Source organism: Arachis hypogaea, chromosome 15 (assembly GCF_003086295.3).
Source record: "Arachis hypogaea cultivar Tifrunner chromosome 15, arahy.Tifrunner.gnm2.J5K5, whole genome shotgun sequence".
Taxonomy (NCBI): Eukaryota; Viridiplantae; Streptophyta; class Magnoliopsida; order Fabales; family Fabaceae; genus Arachis; species Arachis hypogaea.
Window position 1 is genome coordinate 125,569,673 of NC_092050.1, and position 13,751 is coordinate 125,583,423.

At 36.6% G+C, this 13,751-nt stretch overlaps 1 long non-coding RNA gene and 1 other non-coding gene across 2 annotated transcripts in view; one reads left to right on the plus strand and one right to left on the minus strand.

Moving 5' to 3' along the window:
• Window positions 1–707: 707 nt before the first annotated feature.
• LOC140179536 (uncharacterized) overlaps window positions 708–13,751 on the minus strand; it is a 53,016-nt gene continuing 39,972 nt past the window's right edge. Inside the window, exons 2-3 of the long non-coding RNA XR_011873039.1 lie at window positions 3,931–4,329; window positions 708–932 (exon numbers count right to left, since the gene is read on the minus strand). This is a non-coding gene — a long non-coding RNA (uncharacterized lncRNA). The remainder of the gene's footprint in view (window positions 933–3,930; window positions 4,330–13,751) is intronic.
• On the plus strand, window positions 11,222–11,329 carry LOC112752366 (small nucleolar RNA R71). Its single transcript, XR_003176806.1, has one exon. It is a non-coding gene; the product is annotated as a small nucleolar RNA R71 (small nucleolar RNA).

Here is a 13,751-nt window from a genome sequence, read left to right on the forward strand (position 1 = left end):
TAAAATATACTAAAAACTACCTAAAAACAATGCCAAAAAGGGTATAAATTATTCGCTCATCAGCAGGCCTCTAAAATTGACTGGAATTTTGATTGAGGCACACACTTTCTAATCACCTGGTCAGCACCATACCTCCATAAATATGGGCCATCCCATATATAATATTTGGACTCGCTTTTCAGCTTGTCCCTTTGATGCTTAGTAAAATTAGGAGAGAAGGTATGACTAACTAGATAATTAGCTACAGGTGCATACCAAGGAACTACTATAGATATTGTGTGCAAGCTATCAAATGAAAAAGCATCATTGATAGGAGTGGAGTCATTCTTAATGTGCTCAAGGCGACTCAAGTGGTCTGGCACTAAATTCTGGGAACCACCCCTATCCTTAATTTCTAAATCAAATTCTTGCAGCAGCAATATCCAACGTATTAGCCTTGGTTTAGACTCTTTTTTAGCTAATAAATATTTTAGAGCTGCATGGTCTGAGTACACTACCACCTTAGTACCAAGTAAATAGGCTCGGAATTTATCCAGTGTAACATCCCTTCTAGCAAAATACCTTGCTTAAGTCAGGGTATTTCTACTAGAAAGAACATTACGTAACCTTTTCCAATATTAACTACTTAATTACTGAGCCTTTGTATCGATTTCGTGTTTCAGTTTTAAGAAAATGTCAAAAAATTTTATTTTTATTCATTAAAGACATGTATCAAGGATAAACATTGCAAATAATAATAACAATCACATAAGTATTATTAATAGTAATTCTTATACATAAGAAGTCATATAAACCCAAATACAACACCTATCCCTCTGTTAAAATAAAATCTCAAGGGATAATAGCGTGGGGACTCTATGAAAGCAATTAAAACCATAAAGAAAACCTACTAATCGCTCGCAGCTTCAAATTGCGTCTTCAAACCTGTGTCACTGAAAGGGTGGAAAATTTGGGGGTGAGAACCAAACCACATGTTCTCAGTAGAGGTAGAGAAGGCCGTGAAAGTAAAGAATAAAGTGCAAATAGTTAATTTTATTTAGAGACATTGAAAAGAAAACTACTTTCATTCGCAGTACTCATCGCTCGCCTTATATAAACTTCTTTTGAAAACCAATGGCTCAACATTCAAAAAATCTAAAACCTTCTTTAGAAGCATCAATTAATTATCCAAAATCCTAAACCCATATTTTTCTTTATATGCGTCTTAAAAATTTTCCTAGACTGTATGAGTGACTAATTTGTTTCAAGTATAGGTTCATTAAGTCTATGCTGAACCAGCTTAATCTTTCATACTTTACTAAACCTCAAACACAAACCAATCACGGCCTTAGGCCCAAGCAATTCAATCAACACCCAATTCACTACAACCCAGCCAATCAGATACAAACACAAGTAAAGAGATTCAAACACAATCAAGAGCAATTACATCAAGTATATCAATTAGCAGTTAAACAGAATTATTCACATAGGCAACCGATTACAATATACACACCCAAACAATGTCACATAGATGCATATGATGAATGTCTAGTCCTGGTACAGGCCATGAGCTCATGTGTCGATTGACTACCCGCAATCCCGACATTTATCTGGTCACGAGTAGTCCCGATTTTCCCAGATACGATTTTCCGTTCCTAAATAAATGCGCATATAATAATAGCCGCTCATTTGAGACAGCCTCTGCTTACTACAGGAAAATATATATATACTCTGCTCTGCTCTGGGGAAGCAGAAAATGGCTGTAGATAACTTAGTTTCCCTACAGAAGCTCTGGGTTGCATTAAGCAACTAATATATATAAATATAACTCTGGGTTGCATCAAGCAACTAATATATATATATATATATATATATATATATATATATATATATATATATATATATATATATATATATATATATATATATATATATATATATATATATATATATACAAATATCTCTTTACTCTGCTCTGGTTTCTCTTTTCTCTGCATCTCTTTACTCTACTCTAGTTGCTCTGTTCTCTGTATCTCTTACTTTTCTCTGATTACTCTTTCATCTGTATCTATATTACTCTTTTTCTCTTTATCTCTTTACTCTTTTGTAATTGTAAATATGCAAGCGGGACAAAATCCACGTCCTTGATAACAACTTTATAAACCAAATATATTTTCTCAAAAGAATTAGTAAAGTTATTATCGTTAAACAAGTCTCAAGTATTCATTTTGATTAAGTCCTTTTACTTTTATAAAAATTTGGACATAATCTCTTTTAAAAATAGGACTTAGCCACCCTTACGGGTCCCAACCAAACAATTTACCAAACTCTTTTCAACCTCTCCAATATCAAATCAATTCAGAATCAAACAAATTCTAACATTGAATCAGCCCTATGACGCTAAGGTTTATCTTTAATTTTATGAACTCATAACTCTCACTCAGACATTCTCAGCACTCTATCTTCTTTTCTGTTTTTAGTATAGCAAATAAACTCGAAATTGCGCAAACTTTATGTCCAGGTGTTCATCTTGAAATAAGATTTCTAACAAACCAAAGATCATAATTTTCTGGTTTCTCTATCCTTAGGAATAGAGGAAAAACTGTGACTGCTCTGTAGTGCGTAAAACCAGAAAAACAGCAGCAGCATGTGATATTCAAAATTCAATATAAAATCCAAGTTAAATCCAATGACTTTAAACATTAATATAGTTCAACTTTACTCATCCAAGTTTCTTTTCCAATTGGTTTCAGGTCAATATCATTTTTAATGAAGAAGTTATATAACCTAGAAGTTGATTAATTTTCTGAAGAATTCTGTTTTAAAACTTAATGAACTTATCTTCTTCCAAGTCCCATAACTTACTCATTAAAACATTGATAGTCCTGAAATTTGAGTCACATATGCTAAACATACTTAATTTTCACTTCCAATTGGTTGCACCACGATATCCAACCAGGTTCAAAAGTTATAAACTTCCAAATTTACTGATTTAAGAAAATAGAATCTGGCCTTTACTGCATAATGCATCGTATTTCAAAAATTCGTATCTTTTAAACCGCAAGTTCAACCATTCTGAAATTTTACGATATTAAAAAAATAGGACTAAAGTTTTATTTAAAATTGGTTTCACTTCAAAATTCAATTCGGAACATTCACAGCAGAGCCAACAAGTTACTGTTGTTCTAAAAATTCTGCAGTAAAAATCAGATCCCACAACCATTACTCAAAAATTCACCATAAATCTTATATTTAATGAAAAGATCTCAAACTCTCCAATTCAGTCCCAATTATTCCCAAGTTTAACCAGGACTTGGTTTAACGCAATTCCAATCATCACAGAATTAGTTACAGTCTTTCAAAGTTACTGTTTTCACTTAAAGGTAATGCAGAAAATCAGATTTTACGGCTTAACTTTGAAAAATCATAACTAAATCTTCAGTTAATACGAAACCTTCAAATTTAAATCCTAATAACTACACTTGTTAAAGTTTACTCAGATTTTAATCTCATACCATTTCGATCGCTAGAAAATTACTAAGCCGTCCTCAAAGTAACCATTCTATTTTGAAAACCAGATTCTTAATAATAGTTTAGTCTTGTAGGCCCTAATTCTTCAACAATTCTCAATCCAATATCAAATATATCAAATGATTATCTTAGTCTCAACCATTTATACATAATCAGTCAAAACCACAATCCTTTACTAATCTCAAGTCACTTTCACCGCCATAGCAATATACCAAACAACCATTTCAACAACCAATAATCAATAATTCAATCATCTACCACACATAATTACAATCAATTCAATCACAGCACCAAGCACAATCGCAATCACAATCCAACATTCATATAATCAATTAATCACTCACAACTATTAATACTATTTGCAGTTATTCAGTAAACCTTGTTGGCATTCCTAAATTAAAATCATTTTAAACCCCCTACCTCGATGTCGCAATCGCATACTTTAACGTAACAACTCTCTTCTCTTTTAGTTTCAGGGCAGCAGCGGTAACTCTCACGCAACCGGAACAGCAACAACATTAGCCTTCGCAGCACTGACCATGGTTGCAGTAAAATAGAGGATTCAAATTGGATAGGAATCAAAAGCAATTTCAGCTCTAGGGATTCAAGACAAAGCAAGAACTAAGATAGAATTAAAACCAGAACATGGCAACCACAGCAGTGACAAAACAAAATGTATAAATGGATCAACCCTAAGGAGAAGATAAGACCAGTATCCAGATAACAAAATCAGAATCAGTAATGGCTTCAACCGTCCCATGGCAGCACCAGCTTCAATACTCGACCTAATTGTAGCAGTAAATAGGAGTCAAAAAGGGGCTAAGCAACAAAGATATAGGCAACCATGATTAAAACAAGCACATGGAAGAGAAACACAGTATAATCAGAGTAAGGGTGAGAGTGTTACGGTTTAAAAAATGGGGAAATTAGAATCAGAACAAGGAGAAGGATCCTAGCTTAATTGAGAGTTGGTGACAGCAGCTTGCTTTCTCTGATGACAAGCTCCATCCACGGTAGCTGGTGCACGAAATTGTGATCTCCGGCAACGGTACCAAAAACTTGGTGCACGAAATTGTGATCCCTGGTAATGGCTCAAAAAACTTGGTGCTCTAATCTTAATTCATAATTTGTCACAACTTCGATACAACTAACCAGCAAGTGCACTGGGTCGTCCAAGTAATAAAACCTTACGTGAGTAAGGGTCGATCCCACAGAGATTGTTGGTATGAAGCAAGCTATGGTCATCTTGTAAATCTCAGTCAGGCGGATATTAAATGGTTATGGAGTTTTCGAATAATAATAATAAATAAACAGAAAATAAAGATAGAAATACTTATGTAATTCATTTGTGAGAATTTCAGATAAGCGTATAGAGATGCTTTCGTTCCTCTGAACTTCTGTTTTCCTGCTGTCTTCATCCAACCAGTCCTACTCCTTTCCATGGTAAGCTTTCTGTAAGGCATCACCGTTGTCAATGGCTACATCCCATCCTCTCTGTAAAAAAGGTCCAAATGCTCTGTCACGGCATGGCTAATCATCTGGAGGTTCTCGATCATACTGGAATAGAATTCACCCTCCTTTTGCGTCTGTCACTACGCCTAGCACTCGCGAGTTTGAAGTTCGTCACAACCATCCCTTCCCAGATCCTACTCGGAATACCACAGACAAGGTTTAGACTTTTCGGATCTCAGGAATGGCCATCCATGGGTTCTAACTTATACCATGAAGATTCTAATATCTCGGACTCGGTCCTCTGTATTAGATATCTAAGAGATACTCATTCTAGCTTGTTTGCATGTAGAACGGAAGTGGTTGTCAGGCATGCGTTCATACATGAGAATGATGATGAGCGTCACATAATTATCACATTCATCATGTTCTTGAGTGCGAAGGGATATCTTAGAAGCGGAATAAGTTGAATTGAATAGAAAAACAGTAGTACTTTGCATTAAATCATGAGGAACAGCAGAGCTCCACACCTTAATCTATGGAGTGCAGAAACTCTACCGTTGAAAATACATAAGTGATAATAGAGTTCATTGGTCTCGGCCCCAGAGGGGAACCGGAGTAACCAAGTCTCGAATACAATAATAAAAAGTTCTATATATACTAGACTAGCTACTAGGGTTTACAGAAGTAAGTAATTGATGCATAAATCCACTTCCGGAGCCCACTTGGTGTGTGCTTGGGATGAGCTTGAAGTTTACATGTGCAGAGGCTTCTTTTGGAGTTGAACGCCAAGTTGTAACGTGTTTTTGGCGTTCAACTCCGGTTTGTGACGTGTTTCTGGCGTTTAACTCCAGACTGCAGCATAGAACTGGCGTTCAACGCCCTTTTGCGTCATCTAAACTTGGGCAAAGTATGAACTATTATATATCGTTGAAAAGCCCTGGATGTCTACTTTCCAACGCCGTTGAGAGCGCGCCATTTGGAGTTCTGTAGCTCCAGAAAATCCACTTTGAGTGCTGGGAGGTCAGAATCCAACAGCATCAGCAGTCCTTCTTCAACCTCTGAATCTGATTTTTGCTCAAGTCCCTCAATTTCAGCCAGAAAATACCTAAAATCACAGAAAAATACACAAAATCATAGTAAAGTCCAGAAATGTGAATTTAACATAAAAACTAATAAAAACATCCCTAAAAGTAACTAGATCCTACTAAAACATACTAAAAACAATGCCAAAAAGCGTATAAATTATCCGCTCATCACAACACCAAACTTAAATTGTTGCTTGTCCCCAAGCAACTGAAAATCAAATAGGATAAAAAGAAGAGAATATACTATAAATTCCAAAATATCAATGAAACATAGCTCCAATCAGATGACCGGGACTTGTAGCTTTTTGCCTCTTGAATAGTTTTGGCATCTCACTTTATCCATTGAAGTTCAGAATGATTGGCATCTATAGGAACTCAGAGTTCAGATAGTGTTATTGATTCTCCTAGTTCAGTATGTTGATTCTTGAACACAGTTACTTTATCAGTCTTGGCCGTGGCCCTAAGCACTTTGTTTTCCAGTATTACCACCGGATACATAAATGCCACAGACACATAATTGGGTGAACCTTTTCAGATTGTGACTCAGCTTTGCTAAAGTCCCCAATTAGAGGTGTCCAGGGTTCTTAAGCACACTCTTCTTTTGCTTTGGACCTTGACTTTAACCGCTCAGTCTCAAGTTTTCACTTGACACCTTCACGCCACAAGCACATGGTTAGGGACAGCTTGGTTTAGCCGCTTAGGCCAGGATTTTATTCTTTTAGGCCCTCCTATCCACTGATGCTCAAAGCCTTGGGATCCTTTCTATTACCTTTGCCTTTTGGTTTTAAGGGTTACTGGCTTTTTGCTCTTGCCTCTTGGTTTTAAGAGCTTTTGGCTTTTTTTCTGCTTGCTTTTTTTTTCTTCTTTCTCTTTTTTTTCGCCATTTTTTTTGCAAGCTTTTTGTATTTACTGCTTTTTCTTGCTTCAAGAATCATTTTTATGATTTTTCAGATTATCAAATAATATTTCCCCTGTTCATCATTCTTTCAAGAGCCAACATATTTAACATTCTTAAACAACAACTTCAAAAGACATATACACTGTTCAAGCATTCATTCAGAAAATAAAAAGTATTGTCACCACATCAATATAATTATACTAAGTTCAAGGATAAATTCGAAACTCATGTATTTCTTGTTCTTTTGAATTAAAAACATTTTTCATTTAAGAGAGGTGATGGATTCATAGGACATTCATAACTTTAAGACAAAGTTACTAAATACTAATGATCATGTAATAAGACACTAACATAGATAAGCACTTAACATAAAGAAAACGAAAAACAGAAAATTTGAGAACAAGGAACGAGTCCACCTTAGTGATGGTGGCATTTTCTTCTTGAGGAACCAATGATGTCCTTGAGCTCTTCTATGTCTCTTCCTTGTCTTTGTTGCTCCTCCCTCATTGCTCTTTGATCTTCTCTAATTTCATGGAAGATGATGGAGTGATCTTGATGTTCCACCCTTAATTGTCCCATGTTGGAACTTAATTCTCCTAGGGAGGTGTTGATTTGCTCCCAAAAATTCTGTGGAGGAAAGTGCATCCCTTGAGGCATCTCAGGGATTTCTCGGTGATGAGCTTCTTCATGCGTCTCTTGAGATCCATGAATAGGCTCTCTTGTTTGCTCCATCCTTTTCTTAGTGATGGGCTTGTCCTCATCAATGAGGATATCTCCCTCTATCTCAATCCCAGACGAATTGCATAGATGGCAAATGAGGTGAGGAAAAGCTAACCTTGCCATAGTGGAGGACTTGTCAGCCACCTTATAGAGTTCTTGAGGTATAATCTCATGAACCTCCACTTCCTCCCCAATCATGATACTATGGATCATGATGGCCCGGTCTATAGTAACTTCAGACCGGTTGCTAGTGGGAATGATTGAGCGTTGAATGAACTCTAACCATCCTCTAGCTATAGGCTTAAGGTCCAATCTTCTCAATTGAACCGGTTTGCCTTTTGAGTCAATCTTCCATTGAACTCCTTCCACACATATGTCCATAAGGACTTGGTCTAACCTTTGATCAAAGTTGACTCTTCTTGTGTAGGGGCGTGCGTTCTCTTCCATCATTGGCAAGTTGAACGCCAACCTCACATTTTCCGAACTAAAATCTAAGTATTTCCCCTGAACCATGGTGAGATAATTCTTTGGGTTCGGGTTTTTACTTCGATCATGGTTCCTGGTGATCCATGCATTAGCATAGAACTCTTGAACCATTGGAATTCCGACTTGTTGGATGGGGTTTGTTAGAACTTCCCAACCTCTTCTTTGGATCTCATGTCGGATCTCCGGATACTCATTTTTCTTGAGTTTGAAAGGGACCTCGGGGATCACCTTCTTCTTGGGCACAACATCATAGAAGTGGTCTTGATAGGCTTTGGAGATGAATCTTTCCATCTCCCATGACTCGGAGGTGGAAGCTTTTGTCTTCCCTTTCCCTTTTCTAGAGGATTCTCCAGTCTTAGGTGCCATCGATGGTAATAAAAAAACAAAAAGCTTATGCTTTTACCACACCAAACTTAGAATATTGCTCACCCTCGAGCAAGAGAAGAAAGAATAGATGAAGAAGAAGAAGAAATGGAGGAGAGGGAGAGAGAGTTGTGTTTCGGCCAAGAAGGGGAAGAGAGGGTTGTGTTATGTGAAAATGAAGAAGAATGAAGGGGTTTATATAGTGGAGGGAGAGGGGTTAGGGTTCGGCCATATGGGGTGGGTTTGGGTGGGAAAGTAATTTTGAATTTTGAAGGTAGGTGGGGTTTATGAGGTAGGTTTATGGGGAAGAGTGGATGGATGTGATTGGTGAAGGGGTAATGGGGAAGAGAGCTTGAGGTGATTGGTGAAGGGTTTTGGGGAAGGGTGTTTATTGGGAAGAGAGGATGAATGAGAAGAGGGAAGAGTATGAGTGGAGGTAGGTGGGGATCCTGTGGGGTCCACAGATGCTGAGATGATCCTGTGGGATCCACAGATCCTGAGGTATCAAGGATTTACATCCCTGCACCATTGAGGCATGTAAAATGGCTTTGCATGCAATTCTGGCGTTTAAACGCCGAATTGGTGCTTGTTCTGGGCGTTCAACGCCCAGATGCAGCATGTTTCTGGCGTTGAATGCCAGTTCTATGCTTGTTTCTGGCGTTCAGTGCCAGCTTTCCTCAGTGTGCATTCCTGGCATCTGAACGCTAGGATGCTGCTTGTTTCTGGCGTTCAATGCTAGCTCCATGCTCTGTTCTGGCGTTGAACGCCAGCCAGATGCTCCTTATTGGCGTTTAAACGCCAGTAAGCCCTTCCTCCAAGGTGTGATTTTTCTTCTGCTATTTTTGATTCTGTTTTTAATTTTTCTATTTATTTTGTGACTCTACATGATCATGAACCTAATAAAACATGAAAGAACAATAAGAATGAAAATAAAATTAGATAAATAAAAATTGGGTTGCCTCCCAACAAGCGCTTCTTTAATGTCAATAGCTTGACAGTGAGCTCTTATGGAGCCTCACAGATGTTCAGAGCATTGTTGAGACTTCCCAACACCAAACTTAGAGTTTGGATATGGGAGTTCAACACCAAACTTAGAGTTTGGTTGTGGCCTCCCAACACCAAACTTAGAGTTTGACTGTGGGGGCTCTGGTTGACTCTGCAGTGAGAGAAGCTTTTCATGCTTCTTCTCCATGGTTACAGAGATAGATCCTTGAGTTTTAAACACAAGGTTGTCCTCATTTAGTTGAAGGATCAATTCTCCTCTGTCCACATCAATCACAGCTCTTGCTGTGGCTAGGAAGGGTCTTCCAAGGATGATGGATTCATCCTCATCCTTTCCAGTGTCTAGGATTATGAAATCAGCAGGGATGTAAAGGCCTTCAACCTTTACTAACATGTCCTCTACTTGTCCATAAGCCTATTTTCTGAAATTGTCTGCCATCTCTAATGAGATTCTAGCAGCTTGCACCTCAAAGATTCCCAGTTTCTCCATTACAGAGAGTGGCATGAGGTTTATTCCTGACCCAAGGTCACATAGAGCCTTCTCAAAGGTCATGGTGCCTATGGTACAAGGTATTAGGAACTTTCCAGGATCCTGTTTCTTCTGAGGCAATCTCAGTTGATCCAATGCATTTAGTTCATTGGTGAACAAGGGAGGTTCATCTCCCCAAGTCTCATTACCAAATAAATTGGCATTCAGCTTCATGATTGCACCAAGAAACTTGGCAGCTTGCTCTTCAGTAACATCCTCATTCTCTTCAGAAGAGGAATACTCATCAGAGCTCATGAAGGGCGTAAGGAGGTTTAATAGAATCTTTATGGTCTCTAGATGAGCCTCAGATTCTTTTGGTTCCTCAAAGGGAAACTCCTTGTTGATCACTGGACGTCCCAGGAGGTCTTCCTCCTTGGGATTCACGTTTTCCCCTTCCTCCTTGGATTCGGCCATGATGGTTATATCAATGGCCTTGCAATCTCTCTTTGGATTCTCTTTTGTATTGCTTGGGAGAGCACTAGGAGGGGTTTCAGTGATCTTCTTACTCAGCTGTCCCACTTGTGCCTCCAAATTTCTAATGGAGGACCTTGTTTCATTCATGAAACCCATAGTGGCCTTAGATAGATCAGAGACTAAATTTGCCAAGCTAGATGGATTCTGCTCAAAATTCTCTGTCTGTTGCTGAGTGGATGATGGAAAAGGTTTACTATTGTTAAGCCTGTTTCCTCCACCATTGGTAAAGCCTTGTTGAGGCTTTTGTTGATCCTTCCATGAGAGATTTGGGTGCTTTTTCCATGAGGGGTTATAGGTGTTTCCATAAGGTTCACCCATATAATTTACCTCTGCTATTGCAGGGTTCTCAGGATCATAAGCTTCTTCTTCAGAAGATGCTTCTTGAGTACTGTTGGATGCAGCTTGCATTCCATTCAGACTCTGAGAAATCATATTGACTTGCTGAGTCAATATTTTATTCTGAGCCAATATGGCATTCAGAGCATCAATTTCAAGAACTCCCTTCTTCTGAGGTGTCCCATTACTCACAGGATTCCTCTCAGAAGTGTACATGAACTGGTTATTAGCAACCATGTCAATGAGTTCTTGAGCTTCTGCAGGCGTTTTCTTTAGGTGAATGGATCCACCTACAGAAGTATCCAATGACATCTTAGCTAATTCAGACAGACCATCATAGAATATATCCAGGATGGTCCATTCTGAAAGCATGTCAGAAGGACACTTTTTAGTCAGTTTCTTGTATCTCTCCCAGGCTTCATAGAGGGATTCACCTTCTTTCTGTCTGAAGGTTTGAACATCCACTCTAAGCTTACTGAGCTTTTGAGGAGGAAAGAACTTGGCTAAGAAAGCCGTGACCAGCTTATCCCAAGAGTTCAGGCTATCTTTAGGTTGAGAATCCAACCATATTCTAGCTCTGTCTCTCACAGCAAAAGGGAAAAGCATGAGCCTGTAGACTTCAGGATCTACGCCATTAGTCTTAACAGTATCACATATCTGCAAGAATTCAGTTAAGAACTGAAAAAGATCTTTAGATGGAAGTCCATGAAACTTGTAGTTTTGTTGCATCAGAGAAACTAGTTAAGGCTTAAGCTCAAAATTGTTTGCTCCAATGGTCGGGATGGAGATGCTTCTTCCGTGTAAATTGGAATTTAGTGCAGTAAAGTCACCAAGCATCTTCCTTGCATTGTTATTATTTTCGGCTGCCATCTCCTCTTCCTTTTCAAAAATTTCTGTAAGGTTGTCTCTGGATTGTTGTATTTTAGCTTCTCTCAGTTTCCTCTTCAGAGTCCTTTCAGGTTCAGGGTCTGCTTCAACAAGAATATTCTTGTCCTTGCTCTTGCTCATGTGAAAAAGAAGAGGACTAAAGATACCGGGGATCCTCTTTACCACAGTATAGAGGTTCCCTTGTGTGAGTAGAAGAAAAGAAGAATAAGAATGTAGAAGAGAAGAATTCGAACTCAGAGGAGAGGAAGGGGTTCGAATTTTGGGTGAAGAGAAGTGTTAGTAGATGAATAAATAAATAGAAGGATATGAGGGAGAGGGAATTTCGAAAGTTAATTTTTGAAAAGAAGTTGATGATTTTCGAAAATTGAAGGAGAATTAAAATTAAAATTAAAATTTAAACAATTAATTAACTAAAAAGAATTTTTGAAAAAGAGGGAGGTATTTTCGAAAATTAGAGAGGGATAGTTAGTTAGGTAGTTTTGAAAGAGATAAGAAACAAACAAAAAGTTAATTAGTTAGTTGAAACAAATTTTGAAAATCAATTTTTTAAAAGATAAGAAGATAAGAAGTTAGAAGAGATATTTGAAAAAGATATGATATGAAAAGATATGATTTTGAAAAAGATAAGATAAAAAATATTTTTGAAGAGATATGATTGAAATTAGTTTTGAAAAAGATTTGATTTTTAAAATCACAATTAATGACTTGATTCACAAGAAATCACAAGATATGATTCTAGAACTTAAAGTTTGAATCTTTCTTAACAAGTAAGTAACAAACATGAAATTTTTGAATCAAAACATTAATTGATGATGTGATTTTCGAAAATATGATAAAATAAGAAAAAGATTTTGAAAATATTTTGAAAAGGATTTTTGAAATTTTCGAAAATAAATAAAAAATGGAAAAGATATGATTTTTGAAAAAGATTTTGAAAAGATAAGATTTTTAAATTGAAAATTTGATTTGACTCATAAGAAACAACTAAATTTTAAAAAGTTTTGAAAAAGTCAACTCAAAATTTTCGAAAATTTATGAGTGAAAAAGGGATAGATATTTTTTTGATTTTTGAATTTTTAATGAAGAAAAAGAAAAACATGAAAAAGACTCAATGCATGAAAATTTTAGATCAAAACAATAAATGCATGCAAGAATGCTATGAATGTCAAGATGAACACCAAGAACACTTTGAAGATCATGATGAACATCAAAAACATATTTTTGAAAAATTTTTGATGCAAAGAAAACATGCAAGACACCAAACTTAGAAATTTTTAATGCTTAGACACCATGAATGCAAAGATGCACACGAAAAACAACAAAAGACACAAAATAAGAAAATATCAAGATCAAACAAGAAGACTTACCAATAACAACTTGAAGATCATGAAGAACACTATGAACGCATGAATTTTCGAAAATTTTGATGCAAAATTTAAAACATGCAATTGACACTAAACTTGAAATCTGACTCAAGACTCAAACATGAAACACAGAAATATTTTTTATTTTTATGATTTTTAAAAATTTTTTTGGTATTTTTCGAAAATTATTTAGAAAAAAGAAAAATAAGGATTCCAAAATTTTTAATATGAATTCCAGGAATCTTGCACTCTTAGTCTAAAGCTTCAGTCCAGGAATTAGACATGACTCACTAGCCAGCCAAGCTTTCAATGAAAGCTCCGGTCCAAAATACTAGACATGGCCAATGGCCAGTCAAGCTTTAGAAGATACAAATCAGTCATACAATAACAAATTTGATTAGCAACAACTAGCTTGCTCTTGTAATGATGATTTGGAAGCCTCAGTCCAAATGAATTTAGACATGGCTTTATAGCCAGCCAGGCTTCAACATGCTTCATGAAACACTAGAATTCATTCTTAAAAATTCTGAAAAAAAATATATTTTATTTATTTTTTTTTGGAAAATTTTTTTTCGAAAATTAAAGGAATAAAAACAAAAACTTAAAATTAAAATAAAGTTACCTAATCTGAGCAACAAGATGAA